This window comes from Miniopterus natalensis, chromosome 1, assembly GCF_054644295.1.
Source record: "Miniopterus natalensis isolate mMinNat1 chromosome 1, mMinNat1.hap1, whole genome shotgun sequence".
NCBI classification, from domain to species: domain Eukaryota; kingdom Metazoa; phylum Chordata; class Mammalia; order Chiroptera; family Miniopteridae; genus Miniopterus; species Miniopterus natalensis.
Genome location: NC_142081.1, coordinates 86,759,140 through 86,786,808, shown reverse-complemented (window position 1 = coordinate 86,786,808; position 27,669 = coordinate 86,759,140). Strand labels below are relative to the sequence as shown.

Genomic DNA, 27,669 nt, shown 5'->3' with positions numbered 1-27,669 from the left:
ATTGGACAGATCATCAAGACAAAAAATCAACAGGGGAACAGAGACGTTAAATGATACACTAGAACTAATGGATTTAATTGACCTTTACAGAGCATTTCATCCCAAAGCAGGATAATACACATTCTTCTCAAGTGCAAATGGAGCATTCTCAAAAACAGACCACATGTTAGGGCACAAAGCAAGTCTTTGCAAGTTCAAGAAGATTGAAATCATATCAAGCATCTTCTCAGATCACAATGGCATGAAATTAGAATTCAAGAGCAGTAAAAACACTCAAAAACATTCGAACACATGGAGGCTAAATAGCATGTTATTGAAAAATGAATGGGCTACCAATGAGATGAAGGAAGAAATTAAAAACTTCCTGGAAAAAAATGAAAATGAACAGACAACAACCCCAAATCTCTGAGACACAATGAAAGCAGTCCAGAGAATAAAAGTTCATACCATTAGAGGCATACCTCAAAAACAAGGAAAAGCTCTCCTAAACCATCTAACATAACAACTAAAAGAACTGGAAAGAGAACAGCAAGAAAAGCCCTCAGGAAGTAGAAGGAAGGAAATAATAAAGATCAGAGCAGAACTTAATGACAGAGACTTAAATATATATATAAAAGATCAATGAAACCAAGATCTGGCTCTTTGAAAAGATAAATTGATGAACCTTTAGCCAGACTCACTAAGAAACAGAAAGAGGACCCAAACAAATAAAATCAGAAATAAAACAGGAGATATAACAACTGACCCAACAGAAATACATAGGACCGTAAAAAAGTAATACAACCAATTATGTATACCAACAAACTGGACAACCTAGGTGAAATGTACAAATTCCTAGAAACATACAATCTTCTAAAGCTGAATCATGACGAATCAGAAAACCTTAATAGGCCAATAACAACTAATGAAATTAAAGCAGTAATCAAAAAACTACAGGCAAACAAAAGTTCGGTACCAGATGGATTTACAGGTGAGTTTTACGAAACATTCACAGAAGAATTAACACCTATTCTCAAACAATTCCAGAAAATTCAAGAGAAGGGAAAAGTCCCAAGCTCTTTTTATGAGGCCAACATCATCCTAAACCCAAAACCAGATAAAGACACTACAAAGAAAGAAAATTACAGGTCAATTTTCCTGATGAACATAGATGCTAAAATCCTCAACAAAATACTAGCAAACCAGACCCAGCAATACATTAAAAAGGTCATACACCATGACCAAGTGGGATTTATTCTGGGGATGCAAGGCTGGTATAATATTCGCAAATCAATAAATGTGATACATCACATAAAAAAAATGAAGGGCAAGAATCGTATGATCATATCAATAGAAGCAAAAAAGCATTCAACAAAATCCAGCACACATTTTCAATAAAAACTGTCAGCAAAGTGGGAATAGAGGAAACATACCTCAACATAATAATGGCCATATATAACAAACCTGTAGCCAACATCATAATCAGTGGTCAAAACCAAAAACCATTTCCCTTGAAAACAGGAATTAGGGTTGTCTGCTTTTATCACTCTTATTTAACATAGTACTGGAAGTCCTTTCCACAGCCATCAGACAGGAAGAAAACATAAAAGGTATCCAAATTGGAAGGGAGGAAGTAAAACTGTTCTTTCTTGCAGATGTCATGATATTGTACATAAAAAACCTGAAAGACTCCACCAAAGTACCACTAGATTTGATAAATGAATTCAGCAAGGTAGCTGTATACAAAATTAATATCTGAAAATTGATGGCATTTTTATACACCACCAAGAACTCCCAGAAGGAGAAATTAAAAAAAAAATACCATTTACCATTGCAATTAAAAAATAATATACCAAGGATTAAAGATGGCAGCAAACTGAGAGTAAGCTACACTTACACCATCCTGAGACCCAACTGGAATTACAAGTAAGATATAGAAACACCATCCTGAGTAATCAACTGAAACTGAAGATGAGCTTGACAGCACCCTCATAACCAAGGGCAAAAAGTGGAGACTCTACAGAGTCTGGTAGGAGGTGTAGAGGTACGAGTGGCCTGGATGGGCTCCCACAGGCAACAGCTGAAGGTCCAGAGGCAGATCGCAGCTCTGGGGGTTCCCACTGAGGACTCGGGGGCCTAAACCCCATGGCGGGCTTTCCAGCCAAGAGCAGTAGAACTGAGAAAGGTGCTCATATAACATCTGGCTGTGAAAGACAGCCAGGTTTCTGTCTGCCAGGGAGAAATGGCTGGAAATGCAGGCACCCACTTAAGGAGCCAAGGCACAAAGTTTCCTGTGCAGCCACTCACCTTGGACTACAGCAGAGGGAGGAGAGAGTGCACTAGAGTTGTGTGAAGAGAATCTAGAGTCGTGGGCTCTGGCGGTAGAGCTCAGAGTGACCCCTTTGAGTTTCTGTGCATAGTCATTCCCCCATACTGCAGAGGGCATCTTTCACAGGCAAGACATATACCTTCCAAGCAGCTTTTGCCTGAGAGGGAAGCAATTCCCCCAACCTGCTGGAAAAACTCTTGCGCTAGCCAGTGGAATTTCTACAGCCTGAGGCTTATTAAGAGAATGATAACAATCAGCAGTCCCACCCTATGGAGTTTCTACTCCCTGTTACTCATTAAGAGAATCAATTAATCAACCTGCAGCCAGAGGTAGACCTCAGAGTGCTTTGAGTCTTTGCCTAATCTGCCTTTGACACCGGGCTTTGGAAAAGGAGACTGTCTGCATCTTAGACCTATCCAAATTCACCCAGCCCCAACAGAGGGGACCTCACTCTTTAGGTTGTTGATAGCTCCAAATCGGGTATTCAAGGCCAGTCACAAACAGCATCAAACATTGGCCTACAGTAGAGACCTTCCAAAAAGACAGAGGGTCCTAGCATGCCTACCTAATACATAGAAACAAACCCAAATAGGATTCCAAAATGGGGAAACAAAAAAAGAAGCTCCAAATGAAAGAACAAGAGAATTCTCCAGGAAAAGAGCTAAGTGAAATGGAGATAAGCAATCCATACGATACAGAGTTGAGAATACTGATTGTAAAGATGCTAAACAGCATGAAAAATGATATGAAATATGAAAAATGACCTGTCATAAATGAAGAATGACAGATTAAAAATAAAGAATACATTGGAAGGAATAAACAGCAGAGTACAGGAAGCTGAGGATCAGATTAGTGAATTAAAGAGTAGAAAAAATCACTCTATCAAAGATCCAAAAGTAAAAACAATTAAAAAACAGGAGAACAGTCTAAGGGAGCTGTGGGACAACATGAAATCTAATATTATTCACATCACAGGAATGCCAGAAGAAGTCAAAAGTAAAGCAAGGGTTAGAGAACCTGTTTGAAGAAATAATGGCAGAAAACTTCCCTAACCTGATGAAGGAAAAAGTCACACAAGTTCAGGAGGCACAGAGAGTCCCAAGTAAGAAGAATCCAAAGAGGCCCACACCCAGACGTATCATAATTAAAATGTCAAGAATTCAAGACAAAGAGAGAATATTAAAGGCAGCAAGAGAAAAGCAATCTGTTACCTACAGAGGAGCTCCCATAAGGCTTTCAGCTGACTTCTCATCAGAAACTCTACAGGGGTCAAGGTAATGTCATGAAACATTCAAGGTAATGCAAAAACAAGGATCTGAAACCAAGACTACACTATTGAGAAAGGCTATCATTCAAAATAGATGGTGAAATAAAGAGCTTCCCAGACCAAAAAAACAAAGGCTAAAGCAGTTTATCACCACCAAGCCAGCATTGCAGGAAATGTTAAAGGGGCTGCTGTAATTTGAAGTAGAAATAGAGGAGAGAGAAACATAAGCATAAAGAATTAAAATGGCAATACGTAAGTATCAATAATAACCTTGAATGTAAATGAATTGAATGCTCCAATATAAAGACATAGGATGGCTGAGTGGATAAGTAAACATGACCCAAATATATGCTGCTTATAGAGACCCACCTCAGAACAAAAGACACACAGGATGAGAGAGAAGGGATGGAAAAAATTTTCCATGCAAATGGAAACAACAACAACAAAAAGCTGGTGTAGCAATACTCATATCAGACAAAATAAATGTCAAAATGAAGACCATAATGAAAGACAACATAGGTAACTACATAATATTAAAGGGATCGGTCCAACAAGAAGATATAACCCTGATAAACATATATCCACCCAATATAGGAGCACAAAAATTTATTTAAAAACTTCTAAAGGACTTGAAGCGAGAGATCACCAGCAATACAGTCATAGGAGGGGACTTTAACACCCCACTGACTTCTCTGGATAGGTCTTCTAGACAGAAAATGAAGAAGCAAACAGTGACCCTAAATGACACACTAGATCAGATGGATTTAACTCACATTTACAGAATATTCCACCCCAGAGCTGCAGAATATACGTTCTTGTGAAGTGCACAGGGGACATTCTCAAAGATAGACCACACGTTATGACACAAAATGAGGCTCTACAAGTTCAAGAAGATTGAAATCATATCAAGCATCTTCTCAGAACACAATGGCATGAAATTAAGAACTTAACTACAATAAAAACACTAAAAAAACATTCAAAGACATGGAGGTTTAATAGCATGTTATTAAACAATGAATGGGTTACCAAAGAGATCAAGAAAGAAATTAAAAAGCTTCTGGAATTAAATGAAAATGAACTCACAACAACCCCAAATCTATGAGACAATGAAAGCAGTCCTGAGAGGGAAGGGCACATAGCACTACAGGCCTACCTAAAAAAACAAGAAAAACTTTTAATAAAATATCTAGCTCTACAGCTTTATGGCTTAGAAGGAGAACAACAAGAAAAACCCAGAGTAAATAGAAGGAAGTAAATAATAAAGATCAGAGCAGAAATAAATGACACAGAGACTAAAAAAAAATTACAAAGATCAGTGAAACCAAGATCTGATTCTTTGAAAAGATAAACAGGACTGATGAACCTTTAGCCAGACTTATCAAGAAACAAAGAGAGGACGCAAATAAATTAAAAATGAAAGACGTGAAATAACAACGGACCCAACAGAAATACAAAAAATTGTAAAAAAATACGATGAACAACTATACACCACCAAGCTGGACAACCTGGAGGAAATGCACAAAATCCTGAAAAAATACAACCTTCCAAAACTCAAGCAGGAAGCATCAGAAAACATGAATAAACCGATAATTGCTGAGGAAATTGAAGCAGTAATAAAAAAGCTCCCAGCACACAAAACCCCTGGGCTTACGGCTTCATAGGGGTGTTTTATCAAACTTTCAAAGAAGAACTAACACCTATCATTCTCATACTATTCCAAAAATTTCAAAAGGAAGGAACACTTCCAAGCTCTTTTTATTAGCCTACTTCCAAAACCAGATAGACACTAGAAAGAAAGAATTGCAGGCCAATATCCCTGATGAACATAGATGCTAAAATCTTCAACAAAATACTAGCAAACTGGATCCAGCAATACATTAAAAAGGTCATACACCATGACCACGTGGGATTTACTCCAGGGTTGCAAGGCTGGTACAATATTCACAAATCAATAAACGTGATACATCACATAAACAAATTGAAAGACAAAGATCACGTGATCATATCAATAAACTCAGGAAAAGCATTCAACAAAATCGAACACCCATTTTTAATAAAAACTCTCAGCAATGTGGGAATAGAGAGATCTTACCTCAACGTAGTAAAGGCCATATATGACAAACTTACAGCCAACATCATACTCCATGGGCAAAATCTAAAAGTATTTCCACTAATAAGACAGGGGTTTCTACTTTCACCACTTTTATTCAACATGGTACTGAATTTCCTAGCCACAGCAATCAGACAAGAAGAAAACATAAAAGGCATAGAAATTGGAAAGGAGTAAGTAAAACTCATTATGTGTAGATGACATGATATTGTACATAGAAAACCCTAAAGACTCTACCAATAAACTACTAAATAAATGAATTTGGCAAGGTAGCAGGATACATAACTAACACCCAGAAATCAATGGCATTTTTATATACCAATAATGTACTCTCAGAAAGAGAAACTAAAAAAAAAAAAAAATCCCATTTACCCTTGCAACAAAACAATTAAAATACTTAGTAATAAACTTAACCAAGGAGGTAAATGATCTGTACTCGAAAAACTACAGAATGTTGCAAAAAGAGATAGAGAAGGATATAAACAAGTGGAAGAATATACCGTGTTCATGGATTGGAAGAATCAACATAATTAAAATACCGTACTACCCAAAGCAATCTATAAATTCAGTGCAATCCCTATTAAAATACCAACAGCATATTTCACAGATCTAGAGCAAACACTTCAAAAATTTATATAGAACCAAAGAAAACCCCAAATAGCCACGGCAATCTTGAGAAGGAAGAATAAAGTTGGTAGGATCACAATACGGATATCAAACTATACTACAAATCCACTGTAATCAAAACAGCCTGGTTCTAGCACAAATACAGAATTTGAGTCAGTGGAAAAAAACAGAGAACCCAGAAATCAACCCAAGCCATGACGCTCAATTACTATTTGACAAAGGGGCCAGAACATAGAATGGAGTAAAGACAGTCTCTTCAATAAATGGTGTTAGGACAGTTGGACTGGTACATGCAAAAACATGAAACAAGATCACCAACTTACTCCTTACACAAGAATACATTCAAAATGGATAAAAGACTTAATTGTAAATTGGGAAACCATAAAAATCCTGGAAGAAATCATAGGCAGTAAAGTCACAGCCATCTCATGTAGTGGAATTTTCACTGATACAACTCCTATGGCAAGAGAATCAAAAGAAAGATAAACAAATGGGACTACATCAAACTAAAAAGCTTCTGCACAGCAAGAGAATCAGTGTCAAAATACAAAGGAACCCCACGGTATGGAAGAACATATTTGCCAAGGAGGCATCTGATAAGGGTCTAATTTCCAGAGTGTACAAAGAACTCATACAGCTCAACAAGAGGAAGTCAAACAATCCAATTAAAAAATGGGCAAAGGGCCTGAATAGACACTTCTCCAAAGAGGACATAACAGAGACATATAAAAAATATGTTCAACGTTGCTAATCATCAGAGAGATGCAAATTAAAATCACAATGAGATATCACTTCACACCTGTCAGAATGGCTACCTTTCAAGACATCAACAAATGAAATGTGTTGGCGAGGATGTGGAGAAAAGGGATCCCTGGTACACTGCCGGTAAGAATGCAGACTGGTGTAGCCACTATGGAAGACAGTAATCAGGTTCCTCTAAAAATTAAAAATGGAAATACTTTTTTACTCAGTGATTCCACTTTTAGGAATATATCCTAAGAATCCTGAAACACAAATCAGAAAGACTATATGCACCCCTATGTTCATAACAGCACAATTTACATTAGCTAGGATCTGGAAACAGCCCAATGGCCCATCAATGGTGGATGTGTGGATAAAAAAGCTGTGGCATATTTACACCATTGAATACTATGCAGCTGTAAAGAAGGGTCTGTACCTTTTGGGACAGTATGGATGGACCTTGAGAAAATTTTGCTAAGTGAAATAAGTCAGGCAGAGAAAGATAAATATCTCATGATCTCACTCATATGTGGAATCTAAAGAACTTGATAAACTGATGAACAAAATAGATTCAGTGACATGGAATCATGGATCAGAATGACAAATCTCAGAGTGAAGGTGGAGGTGGGTGGGTGTGTGGGTGTGTGGGGAGAGATTAACCAAAGAATATTCATATATCCTTAACCCATGGACACAGACAATAGTGTGGTGAAGGCCTGGGGAGTTAAGTGGGATTGGGGGGCTGGGGTCAATGGGGAAAAAAGGGGCTATCTGTAATATTTTGAACAATAAAAAATAAAGTAAAATAAAATAAGTAAATAAACTTTTTTAAAAAAGATTGCTGTCTATGGAAATTATTAAAATGAGACCGCAGTTGAATAACATTCTTAAATTTTAAGTGCAGAAAGAAAAAATACTGCCAACTGAAACTATACCCAGAGAAAATATATTTTTTTAATGAAGGCAAAATAAAGACACTTTTGGACCAAAGGTGGGAGACTATATCACAAGTAGATCCTAAACGAAGTTATTCAGTCTGAAGAAAAGTGATTCTAAATGGTTCCCCATAGAACTTCAAGAAAAAAAGAAGAGTTTAATGATGCATAAATATATAAGTAAATGTAAAAGATTTCTATTTAAAACAACAATAATAATGTCTTATGGGGCTTAAAATATATGTAGAAATAAAATATATGAAAACAATAGAACACAGGATGGGTACATGTAAATGAAAATTAAACTCACAGTTTTGTTCAGGAAGTGGTAAAAGTCAACTGTAATAAGTCTGGAAAGTTTAATCTCTAGGATAATTGCTAAAAAATTACAAAAATGCTTAAACAAAAGCCTACAGGAGATAAAATTGAATAATAAAAATTGATTAAAAAAGAGAGGAATATAAAAAACAGGTGAGATGAATAGAAAACCAATAACAAGAAGGTGTTCTTAAATATCATTAGTTAATTAAATTTAAGTAGGATTAGTCCTTTAACTAAAAGCCAAACATTTTTGGATTAGATTTTTAAATAGACTCAACTGTATATAGTTTGTGCAAGACATTCTATGTAAAGGGATATGAAAAGGATAGAAAAGGTACACTGTGCGAACATTAACTAAAGAAATCTGATATATTAATATCAGACAAAGGAGACTTTAAAACAACAAGTATTATGGTTGGTAAGGAGAGCATTTTATACTGATAAAAGGGTCAATTCAAATGGAAGACCAGCTTTAAATTTATATGTTAACAATATAAATTCAGAATATATAGGGCTAAAATTGACAGTATAAAAAAAGAAATAAACAAATCACTATAATAGCTGGAGAATTTAACAACCTTCTTTCAATCACTTATATAACAAGCACACTTTTAAAAATCTGTAAGGTTATATAGAATATTAAATAATACCATTAACCAACTTGACCCATTGACCTATTGTTGTCAATGTTCTGTGTATAGAACATTATTCCAAACAAATGCATATTGCTTTCAAGTGTCCATAGAACTTTTATGAAAGTAGAACGCTTGCTGAGCCAAAAAGCAAGTCTCAACAAATTTCAAAGGATTGAAGTCATGCAGTATATGTTCCACAATGGAATTAAACAAACAAAATATAAAAAATACTCAATTTGCTTGGAAAATAGATAACACATTTTTAAATAACCTAAGGGTCAAAGAAATACAACCACAATTAGAAAATATTTTGAACTGAATCAGTATAAAAACTTGTGAGGCACAGTTAAAGTAATACTTAGAGAGAATTGTATAGCTTTAAATGCCCATATTTCAAAGGTAAGATTGAAAGCCAGTGATGTAATCTCTCATCTCAAAAAGCTAGAAAAAGAAGTGCAAGTTAAATTCAAATAAACTGGAAGATAATTAACAAAGAAAGAAGACAAAATAGGGAAAATTAATAAAGTCAAAGTTGGTTCTTTGAAGATTAACAAAATTAATAAACCCCTACTAAGAAAAAAAGAAAGCTCAAATTAACAATATAGGTATAAATAGGAAACATTAGAAATCCAAGAAATATCTGAAGAATAAGAAAATGTACTATGAATAACTTTATGTCAATACTTTGGACAGTTTATATAAAATGGGCAAGTTCCTTGAAAAATACAACTTACCAAAATGACATAAAAAGAAGTGAAAATTCTGAATAGTGCTATATCTTTTATTGCATTTATTCATTTCATTGATTTCAGAGAGAGGAATGGAGAGGGATAGAGAGACAGAAACATCAGTGCTCAGAGAGAGTCATTGATTGGCTGCCTCCTGCCAATCAAGCCATCAACCTAGGCATGTGCCCCGACCGGGAATCAAACTGTGACCTGGTTCATAGGTCGACAGTCAACCACTGAGCCATGCCGGCCAGGCGGGGCTGTATCTTTTAAAGGCATTGAATCCATAATTTAAAAAATCTCCCCACCTCTAATAGTATTCTTCAATTGAATTAGGTCTTTAAATGTTTTTAGGAAATTTCAAACTTCACTGTGGCTGATAAGTTGTACACTCAACCCACTTTCCATATAGTTTCTTTCAGATTTCCATTTATTTACATTGCATCCCTTTTGTTGGAGTTTATGGGGATGAATTAATTATGCCTTTTTTTCCTTCCATCTTCTGAACCCTTGAGAAGTAGACATAACTCAGATTAGAGTAAAAATGTCAACTTCATCTGTGGAAAAACTGGGTAAAAGAGTGTGCTTAGATCTGCACCTAGTCTTCCTACCCTTTCAAACTGGGTTGACTTAACTTGCCCTGTTGAGTTTACCATGTGGACGAGAGGAGAATACATGAAGGTTTGGGAAAGTAAGTTGTAAGAGAAAGAGTGAGAAACTGGTGACATATGTGGCCAGACTTTTGCCCTATCTCACCAAACTGGTAAGGCAGAGAGAGAAAGCTTGCCTGTCCACATGGGTGAAGCCCTACTCTTATTCTCCCTTTTTCCAAGGAGTCAGACCTACTCCCCTCACCTGGAATGTATAGTTCCACTGCTGACCTACTTCCAGCTCCTCACATCATCTGGATCCTCCATTTCGAACAAGTTTTTATAAATTTGATCTTTCCATAGAACTCTTTTCTCTCCTCCCCAGACATTTAAACATGGCATATGTAAACGGTCATTTTCTTTACAGCCATCTCAAGAAAAAGAATTATTCTATGCCTAGATTTTAAAGGAGGGTTGATGTGTTCCTTTGCTCTCTACTGTCAAGTCAGTGATCACTGTGCCCTTTTTGTGCATCAGTTCCTGTGCTTATGCTATCATCTCCCCCCTTAATTCTTGTTACTTGTTGACTTCGGGACATTACTCCAACTTCCTCAATTATGTTAATCAGTATTAGACTTGAAACTCTCCTCTCAGCCCCATACTTTGTGATTATAATCTGTTTCTCCTAATTCATGATTTTGAGTTTCTGATACTCAGAACTCATTGTTTTTATAACTTGCTCAGTTTTATCAACCAGAATCATTTCAAGATCTCAAATACTAAAAGCCCCTTGTCTCTTATTCTTTCTCCTCTTTGGCAATTTTTTGCTCTCAAAATCTTAAATTCAGACATTCCTTCATTAACATACTGTCTCTCCCCTTTCTTCCCCCTCTCTCTCTTCCTCTTTATCTCAATAGATGGCCTTACCACTGGATCTTAACTCCCTAACTATCCCCTTACATACAATTTTTATTTATATCCATCATCACACATCCTTTCCTCCATTTCAAATCACAGAGAACTGTTTCTCTTTAATATGGCGCACTCTACCAGAGTTCTTGTTCTCATCGTATCATAAATTCGCTCCATTATTTATCCCTCTCCCTTTATATATCTCCCTTTCACTAGCATTAAAATACTTTTTTTAAATAACAACAAAAAATACTGTTAAAGATTCAGCATCACTTTCAAACTAAGCTAGGCTTCTTAGAAGAGTAAAATTTACTACTTACTACCTAATTCCACTTCTTTTTTTTTTTTAATCGCCCAATTATTGGAAATTTCTTTCTGAGGTCACCCGTGACTGTTAAGTTCGTAGTCCTCTGCCTGCCGTGAACAGGCAAGACGGCACTTCCTCCTTTTGCTCTTTTTCCTTGACTTCACTGATGGATATCAATCTTTCATGGAAAGCCGCTTCTCAAATAAATAATCTCTTAGGCGATAAGCAAACTGTTCTATTCACCTGCTGCAGTAAGAGAGATCACACAGATGATTCTAAAGTGGTGCCTCCTTTGAGGAAATGAGTTTAGGGTTTTTCTCAATTATAGGTTGAGCTCTGAAGCTCTAACATTAGAAGTAGAGTGAATCTTTGGATTGATTGATTTCTTAAGGTAATGGTTGGTGCACACAACCTATAGTTGTTATTGGAAAGAAAGGTCTGTTGAGGCCCAAGACATTCTGCATTTGTAACTGTGTAAATGAATGGTGGTAATTGTTGCAGTTCTCAGTCTTGGGTAACTGATGGGGTGCTTATTCTGGTTCTCATTTTCAAGCACGTCTTCAGTGAATTTTTAACTTTTTACTTTCACTGTAGTTGTGTTGGTTTCTTCCAATATTAACTATTACAGTAACAAAACAGGTCTCACTGCCTTTTGAATCTTCTCATGGTAACTCACACTCTAAAACCAGGCCCATATTTCTGAAATACAAATTCAAACATGTTTTCTACTGAAAAACCTTTGATGGCTTCTTTCTTTTTTAATTTTTTAATTGATTTGAGAGAGAGGGAAGGGGGTGAGAGAGAGATCTGAGATTTGTTGTTCTACTTATTTATGCATTCATTGGTTGATTTGTGTATGTGCCCTTACCTGGGATTGAACCTGCAACCTTGACATACTGGGATCATGCCCTAGCCAACTGAGCTACCCAGCCAGGGCTTGATGGCACTTAAAAAAAAAAAATATGTTTTATTAATTTCAGAGAGAGGAAGGGAGAGGGAGAGAGATATAGAAACATCAATGATGAGAGTCATTGATCTGCTGCCTCCTGCACGTCCCCTACTGGGGATCAAGCCCACAGCCTGGGCATGTGCCCTGACTGGGAATAGAACAATGACCTTCTGGTTCATAGGTTGACACTCAACCACTGAGCCATGTTGATGGCATTTTTTAGGTATAAAATAAAACCTCTTACTGAATATAGTATTCAACCCCTTTTACTCAACCCCAAATTCCAGTCCTTATGTGTCTGTTGGTCTGTCCGTTCCTGCTTCTCATTTCTCCCCGTCCCTCCCTCCTTCCCTCCCTCCCTCCCTGCCTCCTCCCTCATTCCTTCTCTTCCTCCCTCTCTCCTCCATTTTCTACTTTTCTTTACCCCAAACTATACTCTTTTCTGTTTTGTTTGTTTTGTTTTGTTTTTATTAATCCTCACCTGAGGATATTTTCTCCATTGATTTCTAGAGGGAGTGGGAGGGAGGGTGGGGAGAGAGAAAGAGAGAGAGAGAAACATCGATGTGAGAGAGACACATCGATTGGTTGCCTCCCACATGTACCCTGACTGGGGCCGGGGACAGAACCTGCAACCCAGGTACATGCCCTTGACCAGGACTCAAACCAGAGACCTTTGGTGCACAGACCAGTGCTCTAACCACTGAACCACACCGGCCAGGGCCCCAAACTATACTCTTATTACAGAAGTGTATTGACTGTTTCTCAGCTCACACTGTGCATGTGGCCTCTGTGCCTAAAATAAAATAGTTTTTATTTCTTCCTGAAACGTTGTTTGCAAACCTTTCCAGCATCTCTATTAAAAGTCCTATATCTTGAAACTCTATTTAAATTTTACCTTTACAGTGTATATTAGTTTTGCTAGGTTTATTTGCTCAGTTTTGGAAGCTAGGAGTCCAAGAACAAGGTGTCCCCAGGTTTGATTTTTGTCTGAGGCTTCTCTCCTTGGCTTGCAGATGTTCGCCTTCTTGCTATCTCCTTACCTGGTTTTCTCTGTGCATGTGCCCTCAGTGTCTCTCTGTGTGTCCTAATCTCCTTTTATGAGGACACCAGTTAGATTGGATTAAGGCCCAAGCTAATGGCATCATTTTAACTTAACCCTTTAAGGGGCTTATCTCCAAATACAGTCACATTTCCTGAGATACTAGGTGTTAGGGCTTCAATACATGAATTTTGGGAACTGGGGAACACAATTTAGTCCATAACACAGAGCCTTACCACCTATTCCCTGTAGTAATTAACCCTCTCCAAAATCTCATAGCACCTTGTATACAACTTGTAGTGCTTATTATAGTTTCCTTGATATGGAGTTATCCATATTTTTCTGCCTCCTATGGTGGTTTGTAGGTTTCTTAAAGACAGGAACTATTTCTTATTCAACTTCATCTCTCCCTGCTCTCGTACTGAAGAGGGCTTGATTGTTGGCTAAATTTTAAATATATAATTTAGTGTAAATCAGGCTAAATAGTTAATAATATATTTTCCAGAATTTTTAGGACACTGACAAAATATATACAGGGAATGTATTATGTCTCCTATTTTAAAAGTCTTTGAACATAGTTTAAGATTTTTATCTTAGGTCCTTAAATTATACATAGTATAAGTAATATCAATTTTATAGGACTTCATATAACTCTTTTATGGTCTTAAAAATGTAATAAACTAATTGACTTGAATAAGCTACCTATCAATTCTTTCCATTTCATTACTTACATTAAATTTGTTTTCAGATAAAGACGTACGTCATAGCTCATTGAATACCAAAAGTTTGATGTTTAGAAGACATTTGCTAACTCGGATCACTTCAAGTAAGTTTCCTCACATCCATCTTAGTACCAGCTTAAGACTGACTTAAAATGTAAAGAATTAAGACCTTTACCTTTAACTCTTTCTCAACTCTCATATTTCTCAGAATATCTTAGCATCACCTTGTATATTGAATCCCACATCTTGGAAAATAGTGGAATGATGATTTTTATTACATTTCATGTGCTTATTAAAAACATACTGTTTAAACTTGTAGTACTATATTTAAAATGAGACTAACACCTCAAAATAATCTTTTATTTTGTATCAAGTCTAATCATCATAGTCCTGACTATGTGCCAAACTCATGTTTTTTAAATGGCTTTTGCATTGTAGATAATATTTCATTTTTCAGTTTTTTAAGACTTTATATGGTTTTTCTAAATTCTTTGTAAATTCTTTGTCATTAAAGGGAAATATTTAGCAGTTAACTAGCACTTGAACCTTAATTATTTAAAAAACTAGCTTTGAAAAGTCATATTAACCAATCTCAAGTGTTTAGAATTATCTCCTAATGGTCTTCTGTCTTCCTTCTTTCTCTTCCATTCTGTATTCTGCTGCCAGATGGATCTGCTTATAGAATCACTCCAGTAACATTAAAACCCTTTAATAGCTCCCCACTCATTGTTAGATGGAATCCATGCTACTTTGTCTGGCATTTAAAGCCTTCTACCAGGTTACTAAAAACATCCCCCACTTTAGTCAACTGGACTGTCCCATTTTTTGAATTCTCATTGTTTTTCATATCTCTCTGCCTTGACTTCTGCTGTTTTTTTCTTAATGTTTTTCTATGATGTTCCCTGCTTTTCCTCCGTTATTGTTTCCTCCACCAGTTGAAATCTTGTGCAAGCTCTCAAGGCTCAGCTCAGGTGCAAGCTCCTCCATGAAGCTTTCCCTGATCACTCCAGCTAGAAAGCATTAGCTCATCCTCTGTCTGCTGACTTCATCTAATATATATATATATTTTTATCACTAAAGTAGCACATTTTACCATGTAGTTTTATTTGTTTTTATGTCTGTCTTACCTCCTGTCCTAGGTTGTAAGGACTATAAAATCAAACACCTTGTCTGAATTTTTTTTTAAAATCTTTATTGTTGAAAGTATTATAGATTTCCCCTTCCCCCCCCATTGATCCCCTCCACCTCCCATCTGCACCCCCTCAGGCCTTCCCCACACTATTGTCTGTGTCCATGGGTTATGCATATAAGTTCTTTGATTAATCTCTCTCCACCCACTCCTCCATCCCCACCTCCTCTCTGAGATCCCTCAGTCTGTTCCATGCTCCTATGTTTCTGGATCTATTTTGTTCATCAGTTTATTTTGTTCATTAGATTCTACATATGAGTGAGATCATGTGGTACTTGTCTTTCTCTGACTGGGTTATTTCTTTTAGCATAATACTCTCCAGGTCCATCCATGCTATCCCAAAGAGTAAGAGATCCCTCTTTTTTAGAGCTGCATAGTATTCCATGGTGTAAATGTACCATAGCTTTTTTATCCACTCATCTACTGATGGGCACTTGGGCTGTTTCCAGATCTTAGCTATTGTAAACTGTGCTGCTATGAACATAGGGGTGCATATATTCTTTCTGATTAGTGTTTCAGGATTCTTAGGATATATTCCCAGAAGTGCAGCTGCTCGGTCAAATGGCAGTTCCATATTTAAATTTTTTCTCTTATAGCATTCAGCATAGCTTTTAACCATGATTAGTATTTGTTTAATAAATTAAGAATGTGCCTGGATTTTTCTCCCATCATCCTAGCCATTTTTCACCCTTGTAGACACATATGGTTCATATTCATGGCAACTATTCATTCCTGTTATGCACTCCTTTCAAAGTCTATTGTGCTATCTTATCCTAGGAAAATACTAACCATAGTGTAATTAACAAGATACAGTCAGTTCCCAAACTATGAAATAAACTGTATTCCAAAAGTTCATGCCTAATTCTGTTGTTTGGAATGCAGAAAGCATTTTTCTACCAAAACAATGTTATAAATAGTGGTTAGGTTCTCAGCCAGTTCTCCCCAGACTATTTAACTCATAAGTACCAGTACTGATTTAACTACAAATAGCTACCATGTATAACACTGTTTTGTAGAGAATTTCTAGCTTTGGATATGGAAACACATATCCCACATTCTAGAGTCAGAACAGCTACTTTCTGGGCAACTTGAGCAGCAGGAGGGCTTGAGCTATGGCTCTGGTAGTGGCTCAACATCTTTGTTATACTCACACAAATAGCTTTATGGTTTTCATTATTTGCAGAAGAGACATTTAGGTTGCTGATACTCTTGTGTCTCCTAAATTGAAGGCAAGGGGACACTTGCTCTTCTTATCCTCCACATAGTAGATTAGGACTGTAAAACAGGGCTTCAGCTGTTCTATCACATGGGTGGGTCATTTTTAAGTCAGGTAAATGACATATTATGGACTGTTTTACCATGTGCCCCTTTCTGTTGTTCTACAAACTTATGGGAATTAAATATACAGGCGAGGGCAAAAGTAGGTTTACAATTGTATGTGAAACACAGGTTGTTCTTGTGTTATTATTTATTCTTGTATTATATTTTTTCCATATGAACAATTGTAAGCCTACTTTTGCCCACCCTGTATAAACATAGAAAATACTTCTATCTATAGGAAAAACACATTTATAGGCATCAGCCTTGTATTTGATATCACATTAGTTTTTGTGGACAAGTAGTTATTTCTTCATTTCTACATGGGCATAGTGATACTTCCCATGAAAAACACATCACTATGTGCATAAACAGCCCTGGAGTTTGACAGTTTATGTTGTCAGGCTGTAAGGAAAATACTTCATAAATTTTAGAGAATTTAATTTGTTCAGTCATCAAAAGCTTTGAGCACAGGAGTGAATGTCTACTTTATGCTTATTAACACTGCAGATACCAGGGGCTAGGAAATGTGAACCAAAGTATTGTGAAAAGTTTGCTTTTCCTCCAGGAGCCTGAAAATCAGGGAGTGAAGTATGAAAGACACTCAGAGTTCAAACAGTATATTATTAATTGCCATGAAATACTTCATGAGGATAACAGATGGTTTTAGGATTATCAGAATGGCAATATCATTATGATTCACCACTTTGTAAAGGTAGTGGTGGGATTTCAGTTAGTCTTAGAGGAATAGTGAAGATTTAAATAAAGAGCTAGGAGAGGAAATTGTATTCCAGGTTGGATTAACAGCATGAATAGAGGACTAGAGATACAAAAGCAAACAAACAAAATATCAGTACTGGCTGGAACAGAAGGCTTAATTAGTTCATGTTGAGTGAAATAATAGGTGGGAAAATTACTCCAGTGGTTCAACCCTGGCAGTGAATAAAAGTTATCCATAGATATTCTTAAAAATACAAGTCCCTGGATCTTTCCCCAGAACTAATAAATAGAGCTTCTGGGACATGAGACCTAAGCCTGTTTTCTTTTAAAGCTCCTCTAGTGGTTGAGAACCATTGAATTAGGATGGGCCAAATTTAGGAGAGCCATGAATGCCTTGCTGAGGAGTTGGGCTTCTGTTTCTGAAGCAATGGGAAGCCCTCAGAGGTTTCTGAGATGAGTGACATGATTGAATTGATGTGTGCCAAGATAAATGATTCATCCACTGCTTATGAATGAAAGAAAATAAGAAACAGCTTGAATTAGAGCAATGGTGGTGAGAAAAAAGAGAAGGTAGCATTTTTAAGTGTATTTAGATGCGCGGGAGTTGATGTCAGCCTTGCCTTCGGCATTTGTTTTATAAACTGATTATACAACTTTACCCTCATTAATTTGATCTCTTTTCTCTTACAACCTGGCAACTTAAACACTAATTTCAGCCAGTTGCATTTAATAGAAGGAGACCATTGTCTACTCATGTACACGTCTAACTCATAATAGTAAGTAAAGTTATGTGTATGAGGAATATGAGCTTTAACATAATCATTATAAAACATTTAAACCACCCTCATATGCAGTAATGTACCTCAGTTCTACAGGATTGTGCCAAGAATTGGAATCACATATATAAGATAGTTATTGGCACATAACTCTCTAGCATTAGGTCAAAATTTAAAGAAGTATTCTAAACCACGCTATGCATTTTAATATTTTTAGCATCGAATTTGATAATTGCTTAATTTTTCTGGTGGCAGACCTATGCATGCCTCCTGACAACAGCAACTGTGCTTACTCTGAGCTTATGCTTCTATCCTGCCCACATCCACTGTCAGTCTACCCCTTGCCTCCTATTAAGGCCCATCCTCTGCCAGTGCCTGTCCATGAGTACCCCCACCCAGTCCTCACCCAAGTGGACTAGCAGAGAGGAGATTTAAAGGAGTCAGATTTAAAGTCTTCTCGTGGCGCTGACAAGTTGGATGATCCCGGGGATTCTCACTCCTGGCCAATGTGGGACATGACAGCTGCCATGGTACCCCCATTCAGAAGACTCAAACTGTGCCATAAGTTGGAAATATTTTATACCTCTTTGATGTGTTTTGAATATTTTGTGTTTGGAAACAAGAAGCCATATTTATTAGATGGCAGAGAATAAGTTCAAAGAGTAGCCTGACCCCTTTAAAAAAGACTCAACATCATGGATTTTTTAAAAAGAACCAATCTTGGCTATTCTGTAACGGTACATACGTGACAACAATTTCTGCTGTGGTCTTCTTTGCCTATGACAATGAATTTATTGTGGTCTTATTAATAACAACAGATCTCTTGAGTTACATTTCTGTAACTACTTAGGTTTTCACTAATCATCTAGATCTTTAACCCTGGAATAGGATGGTTTGCTTAGATTTGAGGGATCCTGTAGGAGAAGGGACCTAACATTTGCCAAGTGTCTTCTCTGTGCCATGTTCTTAACATGTATTTCATAATTTTAACTCCATTTTACACATAACCACCTTGGGATTTAGGGAGGTTTAAGAAGCTCATCTGATGTCAAAACTCAGTAGAACTTGGTTTTGATCCCAGGTCTATCCAACTGTCTAAACAGCATGGTTTTAGAAGTCTGCATGACTTTTATTTATTGGGAAAGATCAGTGAACTCAGAATCAGGGATTTTGAGTACAAGTATTACCTCTGTAACTAACAATGCTGAACTAGTTATTTAAAGCTCTCAGCTTTGGTTTCCTTATCTGTCATACAGGGATAAAACCTACATTACCGGTCATTAGGGATTGTTATGAGAATAATAAACTAGTGAATTTGAGTGTGATTTTACAGGTATAAAAGCCAGTGGAAGATTGAGAGGTTTTTATTTCAAGCAAAAAATAAATTGGGGGGAAAAAACACGAAATGAGATGACTTGGACAGATTTTATAGTATTTCACTTAGCATTGCTCTCTAGACTTTCCAAAATAATGCTTGTCAATTTCGCAAGTCCCAGACACCATGGTGCGCCAAACCACATCACTGAATTTAATATCTCAGTGTAACAGATTGTCCTGGCAACATATCAAGTACCTCCTTTTACTTACCAGAAGCAATCAGGTTTTATACCATATCAAATAGATATGAACTCTGGTAGATACTGAAGAAATGTTCATAACCAATGAGGAATGAGACGATTCTAAGGCTACTTAATAGCAATAGACTTAATGGACTAGAGTTGATGTTAACATTCTCAAAAGAAATTTCCTTTATACTTTTTAATCTTTTTAGCAATTCTGAATAATAAAGTCACATTTTGTAAAACTGCTTTACATATAAAACTGCTTTTCAGAAATGTTTCTGGCAACTTTTATAGGCTACAGGATAGTGAATACTGGCAGACAACTATGAGCTATATATTTTGCTTAAAGAAGCATAAATAAATTATATATATGTAATCCACTTATGCTTCTTTAAGTAGACACACAAGATTTAAGAAATTTAGGGAACTCTTTAAGTTAGAAGGACAGCGCTATAAGTGAAGTGGCAGTGAGCCTGAGAAGTACCAAGATCATTCCCTAGGCTTACCTAAAACCTTACCCAGTTAAAGCTCTAAGTCTCTTATACATCGGACTGACAAAGACAAATGCCTTAGGAAGACCAGCTGACACAGTAGAGGAATGCTGTTAGACTTGAGATGTGAATCTAGAAGAGCACACCTGTCCAGTCTTGGACTCATATGTGTGCAGGACTCTTCTGCATCTGCCACACTCAGTACCTCCCAGAGAGGGTTCCCTAGTCCTCAGGTGCTGTCTTCCACATGGCTACTAGTGTCAGCACTGGGCCTGCTTCCTAGATATGGTCAATGGATAATAACTTCAGGTAGGGCCTGATCTAGTGAAATGAAAGGGAGAGGAGACATGGAAAGCAAAGAAAACACACAAAGTAGAGATTGTGGCCAGATTTGGTCCATAGATGTGTCATGTTTGGCTTGCATGATGTTTGTTTTAAACATGAATTAGTCATTAACTAATATTATTTTAACTAGTTACTCATTTAATTTGTTGTCAACTAATTTAACTCCAGAATTCTGGGTTCTGTTGACAACTGTAAGATCCGGCAATTTTAGAGCTACCTTTCCAGGTGGCAGTAATTAGGTAGAGTGCAGTAGAAGCTGCCATTTCTAGATGGGAGGCTGTGTTTTCAGTTCTCACAGCCCTATCCCTGGCTGTTGATTTTCTTTAAATAAAATTAAGAGGAAAGTTAAATGTTACTTATACCTCCATCTATGTTAAAATTGGAAATAACAGGTTGATAGGATGACATATTTTAGTATAAGTGAAAAAAAAGTGTTAGTTTTCTAGGGTTCTCATGGCAAAGTACCATATATTGGGTAGTTCTAAACAACGGAAATTTATTCTCTCACTGTTCTAGAAGCTAGCAGTCTGAAATCACGGTGTTGGAGGGGCCATGCTCCCTTTGAGATCTCTAGGGGATGATCCTTCCTGCCTTTTCCAGCAGCTTCTGGTAACCCTTGGTCTTCCTTGGTTTGTGGCAGGATAACGCCAGTCTATGCCTCCATCTTCTCCTGGTTGTCTTCCCTCTGTGTCCAAATTCCTCTTATAAGGATAGCAGTCATATTGCATTAAGGCCCACTCTAATCCAGTATAACCTTATTTTAACCTGATTACATTTATAAAGTCCCTATTTCCAAATAAGATTGCATTTACAGGACCTCAACATAACGTTTTGGGGAATACAACAACACATAATAGATGACATATTTTATTGTGGAGTGCAGAGTAATAGTGTAAGAGCAGAGGTCCTTGAGACAGAGTGCCTGGAATCATATTTACACCTTATTTGCTATGCGATCTTGGATAAGCTGTTTACCATTCTCAGTGCCCACATGCCCTCATCTATAAAATAAAGATAATGGTACTTATCTCATAGGGTTGAAGTAAGGAAAAAGTGAGTTAATATATATAAAGCACTTAGAAAAGTGTGTTGCACATACTAAGTGCTTAGTAAACTGAACTATGATCATCATTATTAGTAGAAGTTGTCCATACACAACTTTTATACATACAGGGAGTAACTGGCAAAAAACTATTATTTAAGATAGCATTATGAAACCATGGACAAACTAGGAACAGTAGATAGAAATGATGCATTTAAAAAACAACAACACTTGAACCAATAAAAAAAAGAGAATGCGAGGCTGAATTTTAGTAAGATTTACTTTTTAGTGAAAATAAATAACTGCAATACATTTAAAATGTTTGGATTACACTCTTTTAGATTACCTGCCCGGCCTCTATATGCACTTCAAACCCAGAAGCTTAGATATTGACTGTTGGGTTGGCAGCACAGTGACCTGTAGATGGTAATGGGGAAATCACTGCAGGGAGAGTCTCCAAGGAGCACATGACCTTTAGCATTCTTACCTGTTTCCTTGGAATCATGTCATTACTGTCTACCTCCTTCCCATAAATCCTGGGGTTGAAATTATCCTGGTTTCCAGTCTCTGGGTCAGAGATTCAGTCTGAATAATTTTCTGAATTTAAATCATACTTTTCCTCCTAAGGGAACAATTATTTTGTGCTGTATTATTTCATATTTCCATATAGCCTTTATGTAGGATAGCCATACCCCTTGAGTTTTAATAAAAACAGAGTACTGATAGAAAGGTTTAAAGGAATGATAAGACTTCTTGAAGTACCTGGATGAAAATTGTTCTATAGGTTAGTGGCTACTGGGTTTGTAGTACCACAGAATATATACAGAGATGGGCAAAAGTAGGTTTACAGTTATAATAGAAATAAATACAATGATTAATAAATATTAATACAAGAATAAATTGTGTTTTATGTACTCACAACTGTAAACCTCCTTTTTCCCACCAATGTATGCCTCAGCCTCAAAGATACTGTTACCCTAAAACATGAGAATATTCAAATAAAATCAGAGTATCTTACCTAAAGGGACATATGTGATTTATGATTAATCATACCTATGATATATGATTTTTATTTTAATAAAAGAAGTTAAGCTATTTAATTTTTGGCAAAGAAGTGGTGTTTTGTAGTTCAAGTATTAGTAATTTGGAACATTTTGATTAAATGATGAATTCATCAGGACTTCTTTGGTTGCAAGTAAAAGAAAGCCAGCTCAAGCCAGCTTATGAAAATAAAAGGAACTTAATTGTTTATATAACTTTGGTTTCCAGAGGTGCATCTGGCTTCAGGCATGGTTGCAGCCAGGAACTCAAGTGATCTCATCTGGACTTTTTCAGCTCTGCTGTTTTCTTTATTCATCATTCTTCAAACAGGCATACGATCAGCAAGATGACCACCAGCAGCTTGAGAATGACATCTTCCTAGTTTAGCAATCCCAACAGAAAGAGAATTTGCTGGGCCAAATATCCAGTTCTCTGCCCCGGATAAAATGCAAGCTGACTATCTTTGACCCCCACATGTGATAAATAATCACAGAATCCCAGGTAATGGGGCCTCCAGTGGGCCAGCCTAAGGAAGGTTTCCCCAATGCTGCAATAGTGTGGCCTGGCTCAATGACTGAAAGCCCCACTGGAGTGAGGGAGGCTTTCTCCAGAGGAATTAGAAGAAGAGAGGTGGAATGTGTGCTCAGCAGACCAAAACTGTAGTGAATTCAAACTATTACAAGTGGTTATTGAAATAATTTAGAGACTACCTTCTGATTTTAAAGAGGCAAATAAAGAACTTTCTGCCTTCTATTAAAAAATCCATCCAAAACAAAGGAAATAGGAAACAAAAATCCCAACTCTTTCTTTGATAAAAAGTAGGTGACATCAGTAATTCTAATCCATAAATATGAACACAGAAAGTATATGTATGATCCTGTGACTTAGTAGAACAGAGGAAGGTGAAAACCTGCAGAGGAGAAAAACAATGTCAGGAGGCAATTCTCCTTGCAGAGCCTTAGGAGGTCCTGTGATTAGAGGTATCAGGGTAGGCTGAAGAAGGAAATGAGGCAGGGGCTAGAAACAAATGGTTAGCTGAGAGTCTATAAAAGGACCAGTTAGACACTCAGGTCCTTATCTCATCCCACCCAGATAACTACCTTCCTCATGCCCCAGAGATGGGAGGTTTATTCTCTGGAGATGTTGAAACTACAGGGGATCTAGGCTGAGGGACACATAAACATTGGAGGTTGGGGTTAAGTGAAAGTCAGCCTTGCTCTTAGAGTACCAGGAGCCAAACTTTTAAATTCCAGAGAAACTAAAAGAAAGGCCCTATAGTGGTTCCCCCACAGAAAAAGCCAGCTTGCTCTCTCTAGTTGCTCTTCAGTGAAGCTCACCTTCAACAAGCTCAACCTCACAGACAGAGCTGCCAACTTGCCATACTAATAATTTTCACAAAAGTAGGGATAGTTAGCCAAGGATCACCAGATACTTGGGAGTGCCTCCAATATGAAAGCAAAGGTAAAAGAAACAGAAACAAAGAAGTCTGATGAGACAAGAACTATAATTATTATCTTTGAAAATGTCACAAAATTTTGCATAGAAAATAGTCACTATTAAAAAGGAGAATTAAAGGAAACGAAAAGTAAAGAACAAGAAACAACTTGTAAAAATTAGAAATATGATGGCTGAAATAAATTCATTAAAGGGGTTGAAAGATAAATTTGAGGAAGAAATAATTAGAGACATAACCCAGGAGGTCCAGTAGCTCACTAATATAAGAGAAAAATAGAAGAGAATTATCAAATAAATGATATAAGACATTTTCCTAGAACAGAAGGAAGAGGTAATGTTAAAGTTTCTGGAGAAGAAAAAAATTGTCATATACAAAGTGTTGTGAATAAGAATGGACAAGAAAAAGACTTCTCTATGGCAGTACTGATATGGAAACATCTAAATTTGTGAAGTGTTCTCTTAAGGGATAATTCGTATCATAAAAAATACTTCTTTTACCTGAGTTACTGTCAGATATCTCTCAATAGAAAGTTTCCTAGCACACTAAATATATTCTACTTCTAAGTTTTCCATTATTTAAACTAATTTAAGTTTTTGTGTAATGTGAGCTACATCTGCAAATTTATGTTTCAGAGATTTTAGGGTATTTTTATGACACTTATTCTGCTTTCTCATTTTTTGATTCACTAATTCACTCAATAGATAGTGAGAGTGTTCTTTTCTCAAGATACTGTGGAATTGATATTTTTTGTTTTATATATATCCTAGCATATAATGATTTGAAGTGACAAAGTTTAGGATCCTACTGTTTTAAAATCTTTGGCTATTATTTTATACATGTACAAAGCTAAATAATTGTGAGTTACAAAGTATCAATATAGAATATTAGTTTTTATCTTTTACCAATGATGAAGAGAGTCCTGAGTACTACTTTCTTCTAAAAATTAGAGGGGGCATCAAAAGTTAAAATTTATCAGACATATTTTTAAAATCTTAATTATTTGAAAAATATTTTTAGGAGTCAATGAATATTATTATTGACTATATAATTAATAAAATATACTATTATGTTATTTTTAGATTAAAAGTCTTCTCCAGATTGCATTTGTTTTTTAAAACATCCTAAATTTTATTTACTTTATTTTGTTCTTTAATGTATTATAATGAGACCAAAATAATATAGAAAAAACAGGAAATGAAAGAGTGCCAGGATTTTTCTTGCCAGTATAACATTTTAGAATTCTGCTGAATTGCTTTTGCTATAAAAATCAGACCAACTAGTCTATTATGGGTTCTCCAGGTAATGACATTTTATAGAGGACTTTTGTAGTTCTTTTGGTTCAGTGAAGCAAGAATTTTAAATTTCAATTAGTGAACTGGAAGGCATCCTCTTATTCATTTTACAAGTACTGAGAAATCATGATTTATCCAGGGTCACACAGTTGATAGCGAAGGTTGGATGATAATCATGGCCTCCTGGCAGTAGTTCGGTGGTGATCTTTGTAAAAGGCTCCAGATTTATTCTCACCACCATCACATTACGTCCAATGTTCATAATTTATTGCATTAGGCCCAATTAACAAATTACAGGATTGTATTAAATTTTTTAGAGCTGAGGGAATATTTAGAATTAGGAATGTTGACAGTGACAAAAAAATACGTTATGGCAAGAAGCATTTTGAAGAATCATTGACTAAGGTAGAAGATGTCCCTTGATTAGACTGTGGTCCTGCTCTCTAAAAGGAACCCTGCCTATTATTCTCTGGGACCTGATTCTGCCTTCTGGAAGCCTCTTCCTTGCCCAGTTTCTTCCAAGGTCACACTTATGTGGACATTGGCAAATATGTTCTCCTTGGAGGCTATCTAACCTTTGTTTCCTACTTCATGCTCATGCAATTTTGGCAGCTAGAGCATTGTTTTAAGGGTCAAACAGTCAAGGCTTATTAGCAAGACTTGTGTGTTTTTGGCAATGTTACTCCCTCAGAAACTTAGTTGGCTTCTTGTAGTTAATTCCATGTGCTAGTAACAGGGTGACTACATGTCCCAGTTTGTCAGGTTCATCCCTAGTTTATCTCTTGTGCATGTTAAATAATATTGCCCTCCGTCCCATTTTGAAATAGATTTCATGGGAAGTTAACATACTTAACTTAATCTGCAGTAAGGCTGGCTTCCCTCTGTTTATCTGTGGAAACATGTAATAGGCCATTTTTGCTGACAACCTTTCCCAGTCTTTACTCTTACTGTGTGAAATTCAGGACCAGCCAGCTTTTCTAACCCTAGGAGCACCCAAATTTCTGGATTCTATATTTCTTTCATTTCTTCTCTTAACTCTGTCAGTTCTTGCATGTGATCATTTCTTCCTTATAAATTCTTGATAAATGCAGCAAGTGATACTGTTATTGTAATAGTCTCTTTTCTATCTTTTTCCCTGTAGCTATAGACTTGGTAGACACTTACTCTGCCTTTGAATCTATCTCAGGCATTTTTTTAAAAAGCTGAGGTGTAATTTACATAAACATACAGCTCTTAAGCATTCAGGTCAATGAGTTTTGATAATTGTATACACCTGTGTAAACCACCACCCAAAGTAACGTATAGAACATTTCCATTACCCCAGATGGACAGCCCTTTCCAGTTAATTCCCCACTTTGCTCCCCTGGAGGCAACCACTTTTTGGCTTCTGTCAGTATGGATTCCTTTTGGCAGGCAGTTTTTTATGAAGTGTTTTGTGACTACATGACATAACTATCTTTCCATCCTTTACTCAGTTTCTTCATTTCCTGCTGCCTGGCTGCTAAGCTGTTGCTAGATATTTTAGATTTTTTGTTTGGTCTGCACCCCATTTAAAGATACCATTTTTTATGTTAGTTAGGGAATGCTAACTGCTGTAATAAGTGGACTCCACAAGTATAATAGCTTAAACCTAATTCAAGTGTATTTATGGCTAATGAAAGTGCAGTGAAGGCATTCCTAACCTATAAACTCACCTTGAGTCCTCAAGCAGGCAGGGAAAGAAACTATGAACATACCTCACCTGCTTCTGAAAAGCCACAACCTGACAACTCACATTCAGTCACTCAGCTGACATTCTTTTGGGAAGAACTATTCACAAGGCCACATCTGGTGCGAGAGGGGAGGATTTGAAAATGAGACTCTGGCTGGGCAGCCACTTCTCAGTGACAGCTCCATACAATGACACAGGGAAAAAGCAAAGGTAGGACATATTAATAGTCTATAGGTTAACAAAATTAATGACACAACTTTTATTTTGTTTTAATAATACCATATTGCTTTTGTTTTGTGTCTTCATGTTACTTCCTTTTCTTTGATATATTCTTTTATACTTTTTAAATAAACATTTTAGTATTTGAAACTAAAAAAATGATATTGCTACCTCTAAGATAGAAATGTTTAAAGCCAAAAGCAACTTATTTTCCTATTCTGATGGCATTAAATTACCTCTGGACATCAAGAGGTATAATTTAATTCTTAAAAGATAAGGATCCCTGATATCACCATTTCTATTCAGTATTGTATCAG

At 36.5% G+C, this 27,669-nt stretch overlaps 1 protein-coding gene across 1 annotated transcript in view; it reads left to right on the top strand.

Moving 5' to 3' along the window:
• The window catches only part of ZNF438 (zinc finger protein 438), a 195,991-nt gene that overhangs the window by 85,904 nt on the left and 82,418 nt on the right, over nucleotides 1-27,669 (top strand). The window contains 1 exon segment of the mRNA XM_087815417.1: nucleotides 14,218-14,295. The gene's annotated coding sequence lies outside the window, so the exon portion shown is untranslated.